This window comes from Oryctolagus cuniculus, chromosome X (genome assembly GCF_964237555.1).
Source record: "Oryctolagus cuniculus chromosome X, mOryCun1.1, whole genome shotgun sequence".
NCBI classification, from domain to species: domain Eukaryota; kingdom Metazoa; phylum Chordata; class Mammalia; order Lagomorpha; family Leporidae; genus Oryctolagus; species Oryctolagus cuniculus.
This window is the reverse complement of record NC_091453.1, coordinates 28,666,314-28,689,094: the sequence shown is the minus strand read 5'-3', so window position 1 is coordinate 28,689,094 and position 22,781 is coordinate 28,666,314. Positions and strand designations below refer to the sequence as shown.

Genomic DNA, 22,781 nt, shown 5'->3' with positions numbered 1-22,781 from the left:
GCTATCAAGTCCCAATCTAGAAGTAAAAGCACAAGCAAAAACAAGACAACTTTTCTAATGATGTTTTTTAAGATTGATTTCTTTATTTGAAAGTCAACATTACAGAGAGAGGGGGAGACAAATAGAGAGAGATTTTTCATCTTTTGCTTTACTCCCCAGATATCCACAATGAGTAGGACTAGGCCAGGGCAAAGCCAGGAGCCTAGAGCTTATTCTAGGCCTTCTATGTGGGTGGCAAGGGCCCAAACACTTGGGCCATCTTCTGCTGCTTTTCCCAGGCTATTAACAAGTAGCTGTGTTAGAAGTGGAGCAACCGGAACACAAACCAGTGCCCATATGGGATGCTGGCATTGAAGGTGGTGGCTTTACCTGCTGTGCCACAATGCCAGCCCCATCTAACGATATTTTAAGATTTCTGTATCAAATTTAAATTTCCACGAACTCTTGCTTATTTTTGCATTTTAAATATAGAATTTTATTTCCATTGAATGAATGAAATATTTGCTCGTTAGTTTTTTTTTTTTTTTTTTTTTTTTTTTGGTTTATGGTGAAAGTTTATTTTTTGCATGCAGTATACATAAGCTCCAGGCCAGTTGTGGCTCTTCTCCATTCGTCTTGCTTCAAGTTGTTTTTAGGACAGTTATTATACAAGGGAACTCCAAAAAGTCCATGAAGAATTTGCATTATCTTTTAACTACATTTTTTCATGGACTTTTTGAACCTATATTTGTATAGATCTTTTCTTTGTCTTTAAAGCTTTCTTCTGCTGCCTATGTTTTCTCTGTTTCTTCTAAATTCTTTTTTTCTGTTTGTTTTCCACATTGCGGGTTTTGTTCATATGCCTGGTGATATTGCTGGGTCAGGGAAGATGAATTATAAGAATTCCATTGGTCATGCCAGATAGAGCAAGGAGGATATGGAGATGCAGTGGAGCATAATGTGGTAAGTGTGGGACAAGGATCAAACATTGGTGGAGGGTAGGAGATATGAAAGTCTTCTTAGTTGAAAGGGAAGTTTGGTGTCACAGAAGGGTTGCTATCCTAATGGGAGTAGATTCAATTCTCAGCATATTATGGTGATCAAAAGAGGACAAGCAAGATGAAGTTTAACTGGGATCATTTGTAACATTCCAATTGTAGGGTGGAGGACATTAACCAGAGGATGGAGATCCTGGGGTGGGAATTTGGGCAGTTCATGTCACAGAGGTCTAACCTGGCAGATGAAACATGGTAGGGAAAACTTTCAGAAACTAAGTCAATGACATAAGAGTAAGGCAGGGTTATTTCAGAGACTCTCTCTACCTCAGTCACTGTCTGATTAGTGACTGAAGAGGGTTCTAAATTTTCAAGGAAGGAAACTAGCAGAGGTAAGTTCTCCACTTCAGAAAACTGATGCCTTAACCCAAGAGGAAGTCTTGACATGAGGAGTTCCTCAAAAAGATCACAAGAAAAGAATCTAGCATGTCCCTATATGCTGGGTCATGGCTGGTTGGGAGAAACCAAGGAGTATAATTTCCTTCCATATCTGAGGGGGTTCCAGGATCCCCCACCCCCAACAGATACCAAAGTCCACAGGTACTCAAGGCCTTTTATAAAATGGAATAGCATTTAATCTACATATATCCTCCTGTATACATTAAATCATCTGTAGATTACTTATAATACTCACCACACTATAAATGTTATATAAATAATTATTATAATGTATTGTTTCTGATATGATGACAAGGAAAAAAGTCTTTACCTGTTCAGTACAGATGCATTTTTTCTGGATTATTTTGAAACCATAGTTGGTTGACTTTTTGGATGTGAAACTCACAGATATCGAAAGGCGGTAGTATTGACCATTGGCTGAAATCTGAGTGGAGTAAGGGAAAACAGTGACCAGCCCCAGCCTGAGATTATTCACATTATAAGCTAGATCACTTAGCTTGTCCAGTTTGACCCAGGAAACAGGCTGGGGCTAGGCCAGGAGATGAGGCCCATGGCTACATCTATCTGTAAGAGCTAAAGAGGGCAAAAGAAGGTGAAAAACAATAAAGAATTTTGAATTGCAGGTTAAATTTTGATCTGGCCTTGCTAGATGAGTCAGTGCTCCTTCAATTTCTTTTTTTTAAAGATTTTTATTTATTTGAGAGGTAGAGTTACAGACAGTGAGAGAGAGACAGAGAGAAACGTCCTCCTTCCATTGGTTCACTCCCCAAATGGCTACAATAGCCGGAGCTGCACTGATCTGAAACCAGGGCCAGATGCTTCTTCCTGGTCTCCCACATGGGTACAGGGGCCCAAGCACTCGTGCCATCTTCCACTGCTTTCTCAGGCCACAGCAGAGAGCTGGATTGGAAGTGGAGCAGCCGGGACTACAACCCAGTGCCCATATGGGATGCCGGCACCACAGGTGGAGGATTAACCTAGTGCACCACGGCGCCGGGCCAGATTCTTCAATTTCATAGTTCATCAGAATCACTTGGAGAACAGTTGCTTTGACACTACACCCAAAGAGATGGATTCTTTTAACATAGGGTGAGATTCAAGCATTTTTATTGATTCCATAAACTTTTCTTAGAACAGTTTAACATTGATAGACTTATTACAAAAATAGTACAGGGAGTTCCTGTATACACTCCCAAAGTTATGAAATTTTTATTTTAATATGGAAAACCTAGGACAACTAATGAACCAATGTTGATTTGTTATCATTATCTAATGTCTAGTTTCCCCCAGATTTTCTTACTTTTTCCATAATATCCTTTTTCTGTATCAGGATCCCACATTATATTTAGTTGTCATATCTCTTTAGACTCTTTTTGGTAGTTATAGTTTCTCACATTTTCTTTGGTTGGATGACCTTGAATTCAGAGGCTTACTGATGAGATATTTTGGAGACTGTGCCTCAATTTTAATTTTTCTGATGTTTTTCCTCATAGTTTGATTTACATTATGGATGTTGGAAAGACCACAAAAGTAAAGCAGCATTCTAAACTAGAGAAAGACGCCTCATCTTCAGACCTTTGTTATCTCCAACAGCCTCAAAGAAAGTGCTTTGCATAGAATATGAGTTAATTAATCACATGTTATCAAATTTTACAACCTGCAATAGGTAAATTCACTTAGGACTCCCTAATTCTCAGGTCCATCAACCTGTGGCAGAGTTCTGACCTGTTTCAGGTAACTCCTCTCTTTAAATCATACAAGAGGACTTTAAAAAGCTCATGGACAATGGAAAAAAAAATTTGATACGAGAAATCTTTTAAATCTAGACATAGTTTTTCTTTTGTTAAAGATTTATTTATTTATTTGAATGCCAGAGTTACACAGAGAGAGAAGGAGAGGCAGAGAGAGACAGAGAGAGAGAGGGGTCTTCCATTCGCTGGTTCACTCCCCAGATGGCCGCAACAGCCGTAGCTGTGCTGATCCGAAGCCAGGAGCTGGGAGATTCTTCCCGGTCTCCCACAAGGGTGCAGGAGCCCAAGGACATTGGGCCATCTTCTACTTCTTTCCCAGGCCATAGCAGAGAGCTGGATTGAAGAGGAGCAGCCGGGACTAGAACCGGCGCCCATATGGGATGCCAGGACTTCAGGCCAGGGCATTAACCTGATGTACCAGAGTGCCAGCCCATAGACATAGTTTTCCTTTTTTTAACTTTTATTTAATACATATAAATTCCCAAAGTACAGCTTTTGGATTATAGTGGCTCCCCCCTCCCCATAACTTCCCTCCCACCCGCAACCCTCCCCTCTCCCGCTCCCTCTCCCATTTCATTTACGTCAAGATTCATTTTCAATTATCTCTATATACAGAAGATCAGTTTAGTATATATTAAGTAAAGATTTCAACAGTTTGCACCTCACCTCCCTTTCCAGCACTGGGGCGTAGACTCGGCAGCTGGGGTCCTGAGCCATGGGCGCCCATGTCCTCCACGTAGGTCCACCGTGTCCCACTAGTTCCAGAAGAGTTTCCTCTGCAGTTTTTTCCCCTAACTCTTCCCTGAAACTACAGTATCTCTACTTTTGTTAAACTATCCATTCCCGGACTATCAGTGTGCTCCCTCCCTATTCCGCCATCTTGGAGGACTCTCTCAGACATAGTTTTTCTTTTTTTTTTTTTTTATTTTTTCTTTTTTTTTTTTTTTTGACAGGCAGAGTGGATAGTGAGAGAGAGAGAGACAGAGAGAAAGGTCTTCCTTTGCCGTTGGTTCACCCTCCAATGGCCGCTGGGGCCAGCGCGCTTCGGCCAGCGCACCGCGCTGATCCGATGGCAGGAGCCAGGTACTTATCCTGGTCTCCCATGGGGTGCAGGGCCCAAGCACTTGGGCCATCCTCCACTGCACTCCCTGGCCACAGCAGAGAGCTGGCCTGGAAGAGGGGCAACCGGAACAGAATCCCAGAATCCGGCACCCCGACCGGGACTAGAACCCGGTGTGCCAGCGCCGCAAGGCGGAGGATTAGCCTAGTGAGCTGCGGCGCCGGCTAGTTTTTCATAATACATATTTTCCATGGATTTTTTTCCTCATATTTTCATCCTGTTCTCATTCCAATCTTTGACAATTGGAAGCAAATTCTCAATAAATACTTCCTACCTCTCAATAAATATTTGTTGAATTAAGGCCCCAGATGTGTTGGCCAATGGTGATATGATTATAAGATCTTGGATTAAAAATAGGAACAAACATTTGACTGTAATACTGGATAAGAGGATCAAATCAGAGTAAGTATATTTAGCAGTGTATAGTGATTACTTTAAACCCTAAAGAAACAAAAGCAAGGAAAGGTTCAAATATTACTCTAGGATGTCCTTGCTATCCAACTGAGTTTTTCTAGTGGTGCCATCTCCCACTGTGACAGAAAAGCTTAAGCATGGGGAGATGGTGTCAGGAGGAAAAACGTAGGCTTAAGTCATCACTGGTTTTAGGATTCCACTGTAAAGAGCCATAGAAACAGAAATAACTGCAGCACAGGGGACAATGAATAATTCTGTGGCTGTTGTTTGTAGAGTGAAGCCATGGATCAGTCACTGGTATAGAGGGTTGAACAGCAGGGATGAAAAATCACCTTGCCAGGCTGTGTGTGGAAGTGGACAGCAGGGTGAGACAAATGAGTGCAGACAAGAGTACAGCCAGCGAGAGGCAGAACATCTGCTGGGGGTATGCTGCTCTGCAACACTGCAGAGCTGAGCCTGAGTTTGCAAAACAGGCAAGGAACTTCTTGTAAACACAAATTCCAGCAATTAACTGCAGCTATTTATGAGATTCTTTGTTCATGCAAAATTGCGAAGACAGTAACACAGCTTCAGTGTTGTGTGGAGACGGTAGCTAAAATCAGGCTTAGGAAGGCAACAGCATAGAAATGGTGAGAACTAAGGAGACTTTGGGTCTCCAAAGCTATCATTTGTTTGAAAATCAGCTAGTGTTAGTGCCGCATTTTGATTGACTAACATTCTCCTGTTATGAAATAATTCAAAATAATGTGCTTGAGTCCCAGAAGGGGAGAGCCACGGCAGAAGCATTGTTCTCTTCACAAGGTTTCTGAATGAGCTCAAAAGTCTGCAGGCAACAGCGATGGGGGCAGGGGCGGGGGGGGGGGAGGCACAGCATCCCTTCTGCCTAGGGCACCTAGGGACTCCATTTGTTTTCATTTCCACTAATGAAAACAAATAGAGGCCGTCAGCTCTGAGGAAAAGAGACACTCTGCCTCTTATAAAGGAGCAGAGTATGCTCTTCTAGAGGGTTGTGATGGGCAAGCCCATTAGCATGGAACATTTAAATAATTGGGAGAATTTCCAGGAGAATCCGCAGAAATGCTGGCCCATGGCCACTTATATGCTTCTATGTACTATGTAGCTTCTCTATCATTTGCTTACACACACACACTCACACGAAGCATACTGAAAAACAGATAAGACAAAGAACAATTTCTGCTTTCTGCTTCACCATTTCTCCACAATTATTGTTGTTTATGCTCCCATTTAAAAAATATTTATTTATTTGAAAGAGTGACAGAAAAGGAGACAGAGAGGGAGGTCTTCTATCCACTGGTTTGCTCCCTAAGTGGCTGCAATGACCAGGACTGAGCCAGGATAAAGCCAGGAGCTTCATCTGAGTCCCCCACATGGGTGGCAGGAAGTCAAGTACATGGATCATCTCTGCTGCTTTCCCCAGGCCATTAGCATTGAGCTGGATTGGAAGTGGAGCAGCTGGGACACAAACCAGTACCCATATGGGATGCTGGAATTGCAGGTGGCAGCTTTATCTGCTACGCCACAGTGCTGACTTGTTTCCATTTCTCTCTGTCTCTCTGTCTCTCTCTCTCTCACTGTCCACTCTGCCTGTCAAAAAAAATTAAAACAAGAGAGAATATTCTTCAGATCATAAAGACGCCTAAAATTTGATGGAGTTGAGTATACCTATAATATTATGTTGGGCAGTTGCAAATAGCAATCCACTTTGTTTCAACCATAGAACAAATTTATAGTATAGTTAATGGTATTAGGTAACTCAAATAAATATTTCCTAGAGAAATTAACAAAATCATATCCTGGGAATGGCCTAAAAAAATGACCCCTGCTTCCTCTGCCAATCACTAATTGCCAAAAATTTGATTGTATCGAAACCATTGCTGCTGTCACTGGTAATGCTACTTCTGCATCAAGTACTCAAGTCTACAAATGCCTTGGCTTTGTCTGTGCTGGCACAGAGACTACATGCCAAGACTGTTTCCTTTTTTGTTTATTTCTAAATTTAATTCTCTTGTAGATATAGCAAATTCATGGATCCTAAGTCATGTTGCTTGCTACCAAGGAACCTGGGTATTTGAATTCAGACTTCAACACTACAGAGGAAGAGCTCACAAGGTAGAGATTTCTTCAAATGTAGAAAAGCTTTTCAAAAAATGGTGAGAAGATATGATTATCTATATCCCTCTCTGGCATTTCCATTTGCATGCTACCTCTTTAACCTATCATTTCACAAGCTAGATTGCATACTATTTTTCGCAACATTTTTATCCTTGAGTATGTCCATGCATAACCTCATTCCAAAATCTGAGCTGCATTCATTGGGGTAAAGTTCACTGCTGAAACCTAAACATTCACTTTTTAGTTGCCCAGCAGTGCTATACTATTCAAACACATAATGATTGGTGACAATTTATAACTTTGTTGTCCTGTACCAATCTTCCTTTTCTTGTTGAGGCTTTCGGAGACACCATCAACACCTTTGCTCTCATTTCCCATACCCACATCTTCTCTGGTGTTATCCTCACTGACTGGATCTAGGTGTCTCAGCTATGGCTTCATATGTCTAAAAGTCTTTGCTAGATGAACTTGTAGATGGAATAGAGCATCTGTTTCAGAAGTAGATCAATACTGGAGAACAACAACAACAAAATTCCAAACTCAACCCTGTGAAAGGAAAAAAATATCTTTACAATGTGTTGGGTACTGAATGATGGATTAGGGGTTGGGAGATAAATAATAGAGTTGCTGCCTTCGAGAGTGGTATGAATGTTTCTAGTGAGGGAGGTAGACCTACACAGCCTGAAATAAGAGCAAGGGGGCAGCTAGGAAGCTTCCAACGTCTGCATGTACAGCTTGAAAGTATGTGAAGCAGGGGGAAGCAATATTTGGGATCATAGTTTGTACATATGAGGAATCTCTTGTGTTTCTGCCCATGTCTTTCAGTTCAAATTGTTTGCATAGATGCAGCAAATGCAATGCATTGAAATGTTAACATTCATGGCATCTGGATGAGGGTGCATGGGGATTCTTGGTACTATTCTAGCAAATTTTATGCAAGTCTGGAAGCATGTCGATATACAAGTTTGAAACAGAATAGAAAGTAATTCATCAATTATGACTTCGTAAATAAACTATGCTCTTCTAATACCTGTCTCTGCCTGGTTTAGAGGCAAGGTATCTGTATCTACACCAAGTCTCACTCTACTATTTGACACATTCTTGACTTTCTTACTGTATATAGATGAAATAGCAAGCTGAACTCTTAATTTGGGATTAATTTCCACCAACAAGAACAAAAGTGTGCTTTAAATGAGTATTCTAGGAACTCCGGAAGGAAAGGTTCTTGGTGTTTCTAAAAGTGAAAATTGGAAATAGAAATAAAATTACCCTAGATTTTCTTAGATCATATTCTTAAACATTCAGAGAGAATGTGGTTACACTCTCATGTTCAGGGTGTCTAAATGATGTTCAAGACACAATAGGGGTTCTAGAGATTCATACAATATAGCAAGAAATGAGATGAAAGGGAGACTTTAAAAAAGGAGGAATCTAAAGAAAGCAACATGTCTACACAGTGGTCCTCTGATGGGACCAAAAGATGAAAGAAAAAGAAAAAAACCAAAAGGAAATATAGGAGACTGGTACCAATTTAAGTTTCATTTTTATATTTCATAATGTCTAATACACAACACTGTAGGGTGGGAAAAGGGCATAAAAATTCAAAAGGCACCTGCTCAGTCATCACAACAGGACAGTGATATGATTGACAGAAAAATACCAACATATACTGTTATAGAAGATATAAAGTTTCTTCAGTGGCAAAAGACATGAAAAATTATGGAGATATATTTAGAAATGGACATTAATAACATCATTCTCCCTACTAGAAGAATGTTCCAGGTCTCCCAAAGTTTTCCGGAGATGTAGAACTGAGGAGGACGTGGCATTAGAAAGTCTCCTTATTCAAGTTTATACTCTCCTAGCCACCTATTGCTTGACTTTTGAGAGTGTGGGTGCTACCAGGTGCAAATAACTAAATAAAAATCCTAGCACACATTTGAGTGTCTACATTAAGACCTGAAAAACCCAAGGTCAGTTTCCCCAAATAATCCCTAAGGACTTAGGTTTCAGACTTGTCTCCTTTGATCCATACCCTGACCTATGATTTGATATTTTCCAGCATGAAATTGCTACATTTATGACTGTGATGTGTGGATGTTTGACATTTCAGGCAGAGCACAATAACTTCTTTGTTTAAGAAAAAGAGATTTATTTATTTATTTGAAAGGTAGAGTTACAGAGACGGAGATGCAGAGGTAGAGAGAGAGATCTTCCATCTGCTGGTTCCCTCTGCAAATGGCTGCAACAACTAGGGCTGGACCAGGCCAAAGCCAGGAGCCAGGCACTTCATCAGGTTCTTGGTCCATCTTCCACTGCTTTCCCAGGTGCATTAGCAGGGAGATGGATTGGAAGTGGAGCAGCCAGGACTCAAACTGGCACCCATACGGGATGCTGGCACTGAGGGCAGCAGCTTAACTCATTGCACCACAGTACCTGCTCCCACAGTAACTTCTTGAACAATAAAATAGACAACCCTATTGGAAAATTAAATAATGAATTAATGATGACTTTTTCTTTAACTGTATAGTTTTTTAAACCTGCCCATTTTTTAGAAGTAAGCATTTTATTTAAGAATCCCTTCCATTTTTGTGAGAAACTGACTCACATTGGCTTGACTTTTTCCTGTGTCAAATTATGTTTCCTTTTCAGCATTATAATGAGGTTATGACCTTATATAACATTTCAATTAACTTTACAAATTATTGTCATTTTATTTGGAGGCACAGATTATCGATATTCATCCACTAGTAGCCCTCTTTTTAGGACAGTGGTTCTCAACATGAGCTATGTTTAGAGACATGTTTTGTTGCCACAACTTGAGGGGCAATGCTATTGACAACTAGTGATTAGAGGCCAGGGATGCTTCTAAACATTTTACAATGCCTAGGACTGCCCTGCCCCCCAACAAAGAACTGTCCAACCCCAAATGTGTGCAGATGAGGAATCCTGCTGTTGGGCTAACCACTGTGTCCCGTTAACACTACCTGTACTCAACTGGGAGGCAGCAGTGATGGCTCAAGTAGTTAGGTCCCTGACACCCATGTGGGAGACCCAGATTGAGTTCCCGGCTTCCAGGATTAGCCCAGCCTAGCCTCTGCTGTTGCAAGTATTTGCGGAGTGTGCTAGCAGTTGGAATTCTCTCTCTCTCTCTCTCTCTCTCTCTCTCTCTCTCTCCATCAAATAAATAAATAAGAAAAAGAAAAGCCTTGCAGAATTAATTTAACTGTTCTGGATTCTTCTTTCTGGTATGCCTTGAGAACTTTTTCCTTTCACTTTTTCCAAGTGGCACTGGTTTCCAGGTGGGTGTCCATGACAATCATGTTTAAACCATTAAATACCTCCTGACCAGCCTCTTTGCAACCAAACACTTATTTTTCAACTAGACATTTCAAAAAGAAATCATTTCTTGTACTTCCTTATCAATGAACGTTTTATACTCCGTAGAGACTCTTCAGATTTCTACTCAAAGAGTACCTGGTCCAATGAGAGTGGCTATGTATGAATGCAATGTTTAAAACTCAATTGGTTGGCCGGCGCCGCGGCTCACTAGGCTAATCCTCCGCTTTGCGGCGCCGGCACACCGGGCTCTAGTCCTGGTCGGGGTGCCGGATTCTGTCCTGGTTGCCCCTCTTCCAGGTCAGCTCTCTGCTGTGGCCAGGGAGTGCAGTGGAGAATGGCTCTAGTACTTGGGCCCTGCACCCCATGGGAGACCAGGATGAGTACCTGGCTCCTGCCATCGGATCAGCGCGGTGCGCCGGCTGCGGCGGCCATTGGAGGGTGAACCAACGGTAAAGGAAGACCTTTCTCTCTGTCTCTCTCTCTCTCACTATCCACTCTGCCTGTCAAAAAATTAAAAAAAAAAACTCAATTGGTTTATATAAGGTCAGAATCGATAGTCAAGGAAAAGGTTTAGTACACAAAGTTTAAAACATAGTAACTCATAATTAAAACTCTAATGTGGGTAGCTATTCTTTTCAAAAATATACTAGAGAGAGAGCATGCTCCCATCCGCTGGTTTACTCTGCAAATGCCTACAGTGGCTAGGGCTGGGCTGGACCAAAGTGAGAAGCCAGAAACCCAGTCCAGATCACCCAGATGGGTGGCAGGACCCCAATCACTTGAGCCATCATCACTGACTATCAAGGTTTGCATTGGGAGGAAATTGAAGTCAGGAGCTGGAGCTGGGAACTGAACCCAGATACTCCAATGTGGGAGGCAGGTTTCTTAACCACTAGGCTAAAGGCCCATATTCAACACAATTATTCTTTATTCCTCCTTTTCAGGTAATATCAGTGAAGATTGAGCTTTACTGAATTATATCATTATCATCACCACTTCTTCCCACATTTAAAACTTATTTCTTAAATTCTTATTGTAAAAATCTCCTGCCTCTGAAAAAATCTAAAACAAAGGCAAATAATTTTTTGGCATAGTTTGCACTCACCCTGTCCACATCTATAAATGCCAGACACTTCCAACTTCTGCCAAAAAACAGTTTGAGTTTCCATTTCTGTAACAACTTAGACTGGATGTTATAATTTCATTTTTATTGTGATAACTCAGGTATCTTTGGCTTAAAGTAACAGAAGTAACCAGAAAATTATAACTGTGACCATTTCCAATATTCAATCCAGAATGTTGAACTATGTGGAATCAAGGAGCCAGCTGACATACTTCACTGACACAATTCTTCTTTCATTCTCCTCCCTCCCTCTCTTCCTTTCTGTCCTCCCTCCATTCCTTTCCTCCCCCTCCTCCTCCTCCTCCTCATTGTTATTATTATTATTATTTTAAAACTAAGGTGGTCCACTTATTACTTTTGCGTTCTGGTAGTAGTAAAGCCTCTATGGTTTCTCCAGTTCTCCTCAACACAGCTATCACAGGTATCAGTAGCCAAGGACCTTGTAGAAATTCCATTTAAACAGTGAATTGATGATAGGATTTACAGAAAGACAATAGATGCAGCTGAAAATACTAAGTTTCTATCAAGGTGGCTAAATGAAGTAGAAAATACACAGTTTAACCCCAAAAGTTCCACACATGAACATTCAGCTGTGGATGACACAAACAATATGGACCAAGGATTGCACTAGAATAAGAAATTCTTGCCATTCTCATGGATATTCATAGCCTTCTTAAAGCCCTCCACAGGATAAGTGTTTGGCCTAGCAGTTAAGTCACCACATAGAATGGCCATATCCTTCATTGGAGCACCTGGGTTTGGTTCTCAGCTCTGGCTCCTGACTCCTGCTAATGCTGACAATGGGAGGCAGCAGTGATGGCTCAAGTAGTTAGGTCCCTGACACCCATGTGGGAGACCCAGATTGAGTTCCCAGCTTCCAGGATTAGCCCAGCCTAGCCTCTGCTGTTGCAAGTATTTGCGGAGTGTGCTAGCAGTTGGAATTCTCTACCCCCCCATCAAATAAATAAATAAATAAGAAAAAGAAAAGCCTTGCAGAATCAATTTAACTGTTCTGGATTCTTTCTCTACCTTCATACTAGCTTCAAAACAACTATACACCATTCCTAAGCATTTGGTTCAGGTTTAGGTGAAGAGGGGCCAGTTTTTCAAAAGCATCAACTAGCAGTCCCAGGCTTTTGACCTATCTGATGTTCATCCTTGGAGCATCCAAATCCAACTTGTTATCTCACCTTGGAACTCCCTGTCCTTTTTTGTGTCACATACTTATTGAGAGCATCAGACGACAGCCAATCAAGCAAGGGGGAACCTCAGAGCTATCTTTGGCTTCAACTTTTTCCCTTCTGCAATCCAGTCAGACTCCAAATTCTGTAGATTCTTCCTGTGAACTCTCTCTTAAATCCATCCCTTTTTCTCTTTGCTCTTTAACCTTTATCCATCTACATTTCCCAAACCTTGTGTTTTCACTTTCTCTGTGCAGTATTCCAAGGTAAGCTCATATATTCTCCTGAATTAAAATGCCATCATTTTGCTGATGAGTCATAATTTTATCTCTAGCCAGAGGAATTCTTTAAATCTCAGACTCACACATCCCACATATCCAGAAGTCTACTTGATGTTTCCACTTAGATGTCTTAGAGGCATTGCAGACTTAGCATGTCTAAAACAGAACAATTAATTTCTCATTCAAAATGTCTCTCCTCCCACCAGTCTTCCCCATCTCCATATGTGGTTTCACTTTCCACCCAGAAACTCACTTCCAAGAGCGTCATCTTTGAGTCCTCCATCCAATCCAAATAAAAAGTCGTGCTGATGCACCACAAATATCCACATTTCTCCATCCCTGTATTCATTACCTTAGACTAGGCCACCATTGTCTGATCATCACCTTTCACTTAGACTACTGCAACAAACCTAATATGGTCTGCCCCTTTTTATTCTTCCTACTTCCTAATTCATTCTCTATGTGATATCAAGGACACCCTTTCAGGGGTGGGCATGTGGTGCAGCCAATATGGTGACACTTGGAATACCCACATTCCATATTTGAGTGCCTGGTTCAAGTCTCAGCTACTCTGCTTCTGATCTATATTCCTCCTAATGTGTACCCTTGGAAGCAGCATCTGTTGCCTCATGACACCTATATGGAAGACCCAGATTGAAATCCAGATGTTTCGGGTGTTTGGAAATGAGCTTGCAGATGGAAGGTCTCTCTCCATCTGTCTTTCTGTTTCTGTGTCTTTCAAATAAAATGAAAATAAAAGGTTTTTTTTGACAGGCAGAGTGGACAGTGAGAGAGAGAGACAGAGAGAAAGGTCTTCCTTTGCCGTTGGTTCACCCTCCAATGGCCGCCGCGGCCAGTGCTCTGCAGCCTGCGCATCGCGCAGATCCGAAGCCAGGAGCCAGGTGCTTCTCCTGGTCTCCCATGTGGGTGCAGGGCCCAAGGACTTGGGCCATCCTCCACTGCACTCCCGGGCCACAGCAGAGAGCTGGCCTGGAAGAGGGGCAACCAGGGACAGAATCCGGCGCCCAAACCGGGACTAGAACCCGGTGTGCTGGCGCCACAAGGCTGAGGATTAGCCTAGTGAGCCGCGGCGCCGGCAAGAAAACTCTTCTAACAGATAACTTGAAGAGCTGGCACTTAGCTTAGCAATTGGGATGCCTATATCCCAGAATGGATTGAATTCAGTTCCCAGTTTTGGCTCCTGATTCAGGCTTGCTGCCAATATAGACCCTAGGAAACCGCATGTGATGGCTCAGGTAATTAAGTTCCTGCCACTCATGTGGGAAACCTAAATTGAGTTCCTAGCTACTGGCTCCAGCATTATGGGCACTTGGGGAATGAACCAATGATTGGATCCCCTGTCTCTCTGTCTCTCTCTGTCTCTGTCGCTGTCTATCCCTCCCCCCTCCCTCCTTCTCTCTTCTCCCCTTCCCCTCCCCCTCCTCCTCCCTCTCCAATAATTAATTAAATAAATAATTTTAAAAATATGACCTGGATCATATCATTGTCTAAAACTCCTCAATGGAGCCTTGGTTCACTTTAATGTCTGTATCATAGCCATACAAGACTGAGCCTATCTCTTCAATCTCTTTTCAGATCATCAACTCTCAGTTTGGGTAATGAGCTCTAAGTTATATTGAGTGTCTTAAAATTCCTATAAACTACTAAACTCTTTCCTGCTTCAGAGTTTCAGCAGCTGCTGGCCCATCTGCTTAGAATGCTATTATCAGTATTTGCATGACCAACTTCTTCTCATTTTGTAGGTCTGAGCTCAATTGTTACCTCCCCTAAAAGGCCTTCCTGCCATATTTAAAGTAGGCCAATTTGATTACTCTTTAGTAAAACCGTTTATTTCCTTCATAAGGCATCTTTGTTTCTAATAATTATATTTGTTAGTTTGTTTCCTGTTGTTTTTCCTGCTGCTGTTCTTTGTGTGGTTCCCCGTAGTATTCAGCATATACCTGGAGCTTACACAATTAAATAAACTATTTTACATCTCTTGTTTGCTCAAAAACCTTAGATGTTTTTCAGTTATCTACAAAACAGAGACTAAATTATGTACTGCAAGTTGAATATTCCTTATCTAAAAAGCTTGGGACCAGAAGTGTTTCAGATTTGGGATTTTTCTCAGATTTTGGAATATTTGAATATACATAATGAAATGTCTTAGGGATGAGACTCATGTTTAAATATAAGATTTATCTAAGTTTCATACACAGTTTATACACATAGCCTGAAGATAATTTTATGTAGTATTTCGAGAGTACCTGAGTTTTGTTTTATTTTAACTTTTATTTAATAAATATAAATTTCCAAAGTACAACTTTTGGATTATAGCTAGTTATAGCATTAATTCACATAGTACAACACTTTAAGGATGGAGATTCTACATGGAGAGTAAGTGCACAGTGACTCCTGTTGTTGATTTGACAATTGACACTCTTATTTATGATGTCAGTAATCACCCGAGACTCTTGTCATGAGTTGCCAAGGTTATGGAAGCCCCCTGAGTTCACTGACTCTGATCATATTTAGACAAGGTCATAGTCAAAGTGGAAGTTCTCTCCTCCCTTCAGAAAAAGGTACCTCCTTCTTTGATGGCCCCTTCTTTCCGCTGGGATCTCACTCACAGAGATCTGTTACCTGTGGTCAGGTATGGAATTTTTCCACTTTTGGTATGAGGTTTGTGATCCAAAATTTTTGGATTTTGAAACATTTTGGATTCCGGATTTTTGAATTATGGATGCTCAACCTATATGACATTAACGACGTAATAACATGAATGCGATCCATGTTTTCAGCATCTTTCATACCTCACACAATTCATTGTGCATCAGTTAGTATCATCATATTCTGTCTTGAATAATGGAAAATTCCATATGCAGTAGTAAGAGTATTCTTATTTTCTTATAACAAAAACCTGAAAATAAGTATTTATAGCAGGTGTGGTGGCTCAGCAGAGCCACAGAGAATAGGGAACACAGGCTACTTTTGTCTTATTGCTATGCCACTCACACTATGTGGCTTTTGTTTTCATGCTTGCAAATGGGTTGCTGAATCTCCAAGTGTTACATTCCAGGAGAGAAAACAGTCTTCTTTTTTTTTAATGGCTGTTTTCTGTTTATTCAGGAAAAGAGATTTTTCCAGAAAATTGTACCTATAATCTTTGGCTAGAACTGTGTCACATGACCACCTCTCACTATAAGGGAGACTAGAGGATTGAGTATTTTAGCTGGACATATTGTGTCCTGGACAAAACCATTAATTTATGAGTAAGGAGGATGGGGAACTGGATATCACATAGGGGCTATCAGTATCTATCTCACCATGCTTCATTATGTTCTCTAGCTGTACTAGACTATTTTTCATAGTTCTCTGAAAATACTATGTAATTCAACAAAGCTTTTTTCTTTTTCCTGCTGCTGTTATCTCTATTTGAAATGCCTTTCTCTTGTTTCTCAGCCTAAAAAATTCTGCTTATCCCTCAAGGCCAACGTTGGATGCCTCCTATCTGATATTTCTTTGTGAGGTAGGAATAATGTTCCTTGAAGTCCAGGGTGGTGGTAAAAAAAACAATGATTTTGTTTGATGCTCCTGTCGTCAGCATTTAAAGAAATGTCCAAAAAATTGTAAATAAATCAAAATTAAAATATGGTAAATAATCAGAGAGAAGAAATCCAAGAGGAGATGTTTTTCTTTTAATCTCCACAATAATCACAAAAGGAAGCTATGACTCTTGTTTCACAGATAAGGAAACTAAGCCTCAGAGCAGTAAAGTAACTTGCTCTGGCCATATAGCTAATAATATGGTCCTGGTAATTTAAATCACTTTTGCCTTCATAATCACCTCCCTACAACATTATTATTAATTTTTAAAATCCAGGGCTCAGCAATGTAAGGTCGTGAGGCAGGCCTCTTATTCCTGGAAAGTCTTATTGGATTACAGTCATGTTTGTTCTTTTATGTCTTATCTGTGCTGCTTTTGCACACTACAACAAAAGAGTTGAGTCACTAAGACAAAGACCATAATAGGAAATATCAAAACGTTCATGGATATTGGAATTAAAGGATAAGTTTATTTTGGTGCAAAAGAATTTTGAAATCCATGCATACAAGGGTCTTCAAAGAGTTCATGAAAAACATATATTATAGCAAATCTGTGCATGGATTTCAGACTTTTTTGCATCAAAATAAACTTATTTTTTAATTCCACTTTCTACTAACTTTCTGAAGTACCTGCATATAGTCCATGAAGCTTAAAGAATTTACTATATGGCTCCTTACAGAAAAAGTTCACTGATCTCTGGGCTATACCATGAAGTAAACTGAAAGATCAATACCATAAAAAAGAAATTTAAAGTTATTTTACAGCATTATTATGGAGAAGAAAAGATGATCTCTACTTCATAAAGATTTAGCATTACAAAATGGAAGGAAAAGGGAATTCAGAACTTCTGACTTTGTATGTGTGGCCAACAAGAAAGAGAATTAGAATTCAAAAGAATTGAGATGAAAGAAAGAATTGATTAACCATTACAGGAATAATTTTTACTTAAGGGGGCTTCTGTAAAGATGGAATGAGCTAAGATGTGAGATAAGACACAATGCTTGATATACAATTGAGACTCAATAAGCATTGAAGACCTAGTAAACTCCAGAGAGGCCCCATCTTCATCAGGTATTGTTTCTGGACTGCTTTTCTGGGTTATGGGAAGTAAGAAAGGCCATTTATACTGTTTCAAGTCCAGAATTCCATAAGGTTGGAAAATCACCCTGATCTATCTTTGTTTCATTTTCTCCAGAGAACCATTCCCATATCTTGAAGGAAATTGCAATCTCAAGTACAAAAGCAATTGAATCTAATCTAACTTTTTCTCTTGTCAGTCTGGCCCAAACAACCCCATTTGTTATCGTCATTGCTCTCACATTGGAGGAGCCAGTACAGGGGAGACAGGATGGGAGTAAGAGTCTCAGGGCAACATCAACGAAGTCCGGAACAGTGCTTATCGGAATCCTCTCAAAATTCTTTGGAGGAAAGCTCTCCAAATGCATGAGAGAAGGGAAATTCCTGCCTACTTACAGCTTTTCCTAACCTCAGTGTGCAATCCAGCTGGGTCCTAATAACAATAGAGTTGTCTCATTGAAGGCTTTTACACTTACCAGAGGCTATATTACTAATGATCATAGAAACAGGGCAAATTGTGATGTAGAAGAGGTGTGCAGGAAAGAAGCAATAGGCATCTGGATGAAAGGAGCAAAACATCCCAGGCAAATTGCCTGTGACTGCCCTACCAGGAATATCTTATTTACAACAGGAGTTTTTGGCTTTTAGAGAGCTGAACCTGAATGTATATTTCTGTGGTGGCTTGTTTTATAGCACAAGTTGAGTTCTGGAGAGATGTTATGGAGCCAAGTCTTCTTCTATATTCTTAATGATTATAAAGTATCCGGATTTACTGCATGAAAAATGAAGGTTATAAAAGCAGAATGGTACATGCTATATAAAAGCTGCTATTTGTTCCTCTCTAATAAAACACAGTGTAACTATGGCAATATTCAGTCAAAAGTTGTAGTTGGAGAGCAACAATAAATAAAATGCCCCTTAATAATGCAGTTAAACAAGAGATGTTCCATCATTAAGTTTTGCTTAACTATACTGCACTGTTATACCCAGGGTAACCAAGAGCAGCAAACCCCATGTACATGGCAATTCTCAAAGATTCTGGAATTCCCTCTTATTGATGGGAATGATTCTGACAACCCTGCAAATGCTAATGGTTAAGACATCAAAATAAAATCCAGCATTTAAAGAGACATGAGGGCCTTACCATTGATAGACCCACTTTTGCTTCTGCTGAGTATTGCAGGAATCCATAAAGTAGCCATATTTTTTTCTTTCTGCCTCTTGACTGCACACCCTTGATTGCATATACTCTTAAAACTCAGGAAATATTGCTATTAGCAGCTACCAAAGCTATCTGCAACACACTATGGGACATATATTGATAAGCTTTTGCTAACTCATTGTAGCTGATAAATATCACTTCTCCTTGCAGTCCCATATTCTGAAGTGTGTATTCTGTTTCTATAGCAACTTTCATTTTGTTAACCTGTTACTCACATTAAAAGTCTGATATTTTTAGCATAACATTTCCAAAAGTCTTTGACAATGAAAAATGGGGAGCAGTTGCAGCTTGGAGATGAATGTAATGCCTAACATGAATTCTAATATATTGCATAGTTGGTCAGTACATCATCTATGGTGAGGTTGTAGAAGTATAGATTTTTTAAAATGTGTATGTGTATGAACTATACAGAAAAAATGCCATTACCCATATCCATTTTTGGAACAAGGTAGAGTGTGAATAGATAACAGTATACAAACGGGTTTATTTTCTACAGATTTCCACTGAAATAAAATCCAAGTAAAGGTATATCTTACTGAGTTTGTGTATGTGTTAGTGCTTTTGTTGTTGGATTGCAGCTGTAATATTAGGACATGAGGAGCTAATGGAATGAATTGTAAACATGAAAAAGCTAAGTAAAAAGAAACAATTGTGGGGAAGGCAGTTCTGTAGATATGTGAAACTCATAATGAACTATGACAATGCCTCCCCTTTGACCTTCCAACAAATTGTCTCCTCTTTTGCTAAAATATTGTCTTATATTTCTCTTCCCTGTCAAAAGTGAAGACCAGTATAGTTTGATATAACATGGCTGAGAAAGAACCACATTACACTTGCTGCCTGATTTATTCCTTTGGATTTGTAGAGAGAACATTGTCCTTTATTTATTAGAAATGATCCTGGAAATTAAATTCAGCTTGAATTGTAGATGGGAACAATTATTTCCTAATGTTGTAACTAATATTCTTTAATGATCAGAAAGCCAGTATACTGGAGTGGATGAGAGCCTGGCTTCTGGAATCAGACTGCCTGTGTTTGAATGGCAGCCTTATTACTAAATGTGCAACTTTTGGCAATTTACTTATCTATGCCATACCTCAGTTTCTTCATTTGTAGAACAGGGATGATAATAGAGCCTACCAGAGGACTACTGTGAAAATTAAATTATTTATACATTTAAAATGTTTAAAAGAGTGCCTTCGTTATAAGCAGTATCCTCATTTTTATACCTTAACTTCAAGCAGTATAGCTGTCCTTCACTGGATTGAAGAGAGACACATGTACACACACAACTGTCCTTTTATGGACTGGCTGATATAGTTGGGTGCAAACTAATGTGTATAGTAGAAATGCAAGGGTACATCAAAAAGTTCATGGAATTAAAGGTTATATTTATTTGGGTGCAAAAATTTTGAAATCAAGCACAGTGTTTTCAAAATACACAGTTTTAACAAACTTTTTGAAGACCCCTTTAATGCATAGATTAAAAATTTTTGGCACCCAAATAAATATATGTTTTAATTTTACTTTTTCCACAAACGTGAAGTTCCCCTTGAATGTAAGAGTGGTTCATTGTTTTCATTGATGAATACTATTCCATTCTATGAGCAAGCTATAAATTTATAATTCAATTTTAAGTTTTTCCAAAGGTGCAATGGGCCTTTTTTTTTCCTTGCTCCAATTATATAACAATTCTAAACCAGTTAAGGATCATATGAATCTCAAACATAGAAGAGGTACATGATGTTACTTGACATAATGGAGAATCCTAAAAGTTCAAGTAAATAGTTTCATGATACAATCTGTGAAATATTCTCTATGGTTCTGGTGGAGAAGGAAACGAGGGGGAGGATTAGAAAAAAAGAGGGGGGTTAGAAAAAAGAGGGGGAGGACTAGAAAAAAAGAGAGGGGGATTAGAAAAGTAATCTTAGACACAAATTCTATTTCTGGGGATATTGTTAATTTGTAACACAGGAAAAATACTATAAAGCACAAAATGTAGACAAATGTATCTTAATCAAACCCAACTATAGGCATAAATGTTGTAGCTTTCTCCTTCCCATCAATGCCCCAAAGGACAAACGTGAAGTTTATGGAATGTGTCAAGTGAATGACTTAGATGACCTTCAACTTGAGGGCTCCTGCGGCAAAGCTTGTCTCATTTATCTTTACCCTTTCTCATTTTGGTTCATGGTTCATGACAATTGGTAGATGTTTACAAAATATCTGTTAATGAATGAGAAATGTGCTCTTTGGCAGGAATGCTAACTTGTAAGGTAGTATAAATTCAGCTCATGATCTCTTAAAAGTCCCACCTTTTCATGGCAGATCTGGGACCATGTACAAAATGTCTCGTAGTGCTCTTTTGGCTGCATCATACTGCCTTCCTAAGGCTTCCCAAGTCATAATTTCTCTCAGTCAGCTTTGAGCAGTACACATTGCACACATGTATTGAAATATCACACTGTACTTCATAAATATGTATAATTATTACCTGTTAATAAATTTCTTAATGTTTAAGGAAATGCTAACTGCTCTGATTTGATCATTATACACTATATACATATATTGAGGTATCAAACTATACCCCACAAAAATATACAAATAAAATATTAATAATGACAGTTTTCTGTTGCCAAGGAAAGAGGGGTGGAGAAAGAAACATTTTCAATAACTGCTTTCCATTATTCACCTCAAGTTTTTTGAGTACCTATGTCAATCTGTTTTCTAAGAAGTACTTTTCCCATTAATGATTTTAAGTTATTGCATATTTTAGAAAGTAAGGCTGAATATTATAACTCTTTTAACCTTAAAGTCATAGACTCATAAAAAAATCAACCTTCCTATTAGGACACTTTCCAATACTGTCAAAATATGGATGCCATTATAAGAGAAAATATATGAAGAAAAATTTCTTAATTATCTCTGGGTAAAGGCTAATTACTACCATGAATAAGATTAGGGTTTTAAGTATAAAATTTTGATACTTGCTAAATTTTTCTGAGCTTGATTTTCATGACCAGTGAGTATCAGCAAATTTAGGTCTACTAATGTGAGTATAGCAGGTGGAGAAAGGAATGATTCTGATTCAAGTTACCTATAAAGGGGCCAGTTACTCTGCTTTTTCTTTTCAACTGAGCTGTAATTATCATCATCTGGTCTCAAAAGATTCAGGTACTTACCTATGGGCATATCTGGAGGGGATATTTAATTAAAAGTCTAAAAATAACAAAGATTAATGGAGAAAAACTGAATGTACACCAAGGGTAAAAAACTATACAGAATTAACTTTAACATAAGCACATACAACAAATTTTAAATAATTGGGAGTATAAATATGGCATTTAAGTGAAAATTTGTTCTTCCTTTCTTCCCACTTTATTCCAAAATGGACTTACCATATTAGTCACAAAGGATGGAAAGATTTTTGGCCAGAATTCTGAACATCTAAATCCTCAACCAACTTTTTTTTTAACTTTTATTTAACAAATATAAATTTCCAAAGTACAGCTTATGGATTACAATGGCTTCCCCCCCATAACGTCCCTCCCACCCGCAACCCTCCCCGCTCCCGCTCCCTCTCCCCTTCCATTCACATCAAGATTCATTTTCAATTATCTTTAAATACAGAAGATGGATTTAGTATATATTAAGTAAAGATTTCAACAGTTTGCACCCACACAGAAACACAAAGTGTAAAATACTGTTTGAGTACTAGTTATAGCATTCACATTGAACAACACATTAAGGACAGAGATCCTACATGGGGAGTAAGTGCACAGTGACTCCTGTTGTTGACTTAACAAATTGATACTCTTGTTTATGGCATCAGTAATCTCCCTAGGCTCTTGTCATGAGTTGCCAAGGCTATGGAAGCCTTTTGAGTTTGCCACCTCTGATCTTATTTAGACAAGGTCACAGTCAAAGTGGAGGTTCACTCCTCCCTTCAGAGAAATGTACCTCCTTTGATGGCCCATTCTTTCTACTGGGATCTCACTCTCAGAGGTCTTTCATTTAGGGTTTTTTTTTTTTTTTTTTTTTGGCCAGAGTGTCTTGGCTTTCCATGCCTAAAATACTCTCATGGGCTCTTCAGCCAG

General features: G+C 39.4%; 1 long non-coding RNA gene across 2 annotated transcripts in view; it reads left to right on the top strand.

The window, feature by feature from the left end:
* Nucleotides 1–624: 624 nt before the first annotated feature.
* Nucleotides 625–22,781, top strand: part of LOC127484845 (uncharacterized) — a 40,401-nt gene continuing 18,244 nt past the window's right edge. Inside the window, exons 1-3 of one of the 2 annotated variants that reach the window (XR_007912017.2) lie at nucleotides 625–942; nucleotides 6,751–6,848; nucleotides 16,241–16,307. This is a non-coding gene — a long non-coding RNA (uncharacterized lncRNA). Of the gene's footprint in view, nucleotides 943–6,750; nucleotides 6,849–15,223; nucleotides 15,432–16,240; nucleotides 16,308–22,781 lie in introns of those variants that run through there. The other variant, XR_011385618.1, reaches the window with a different exon arrangement.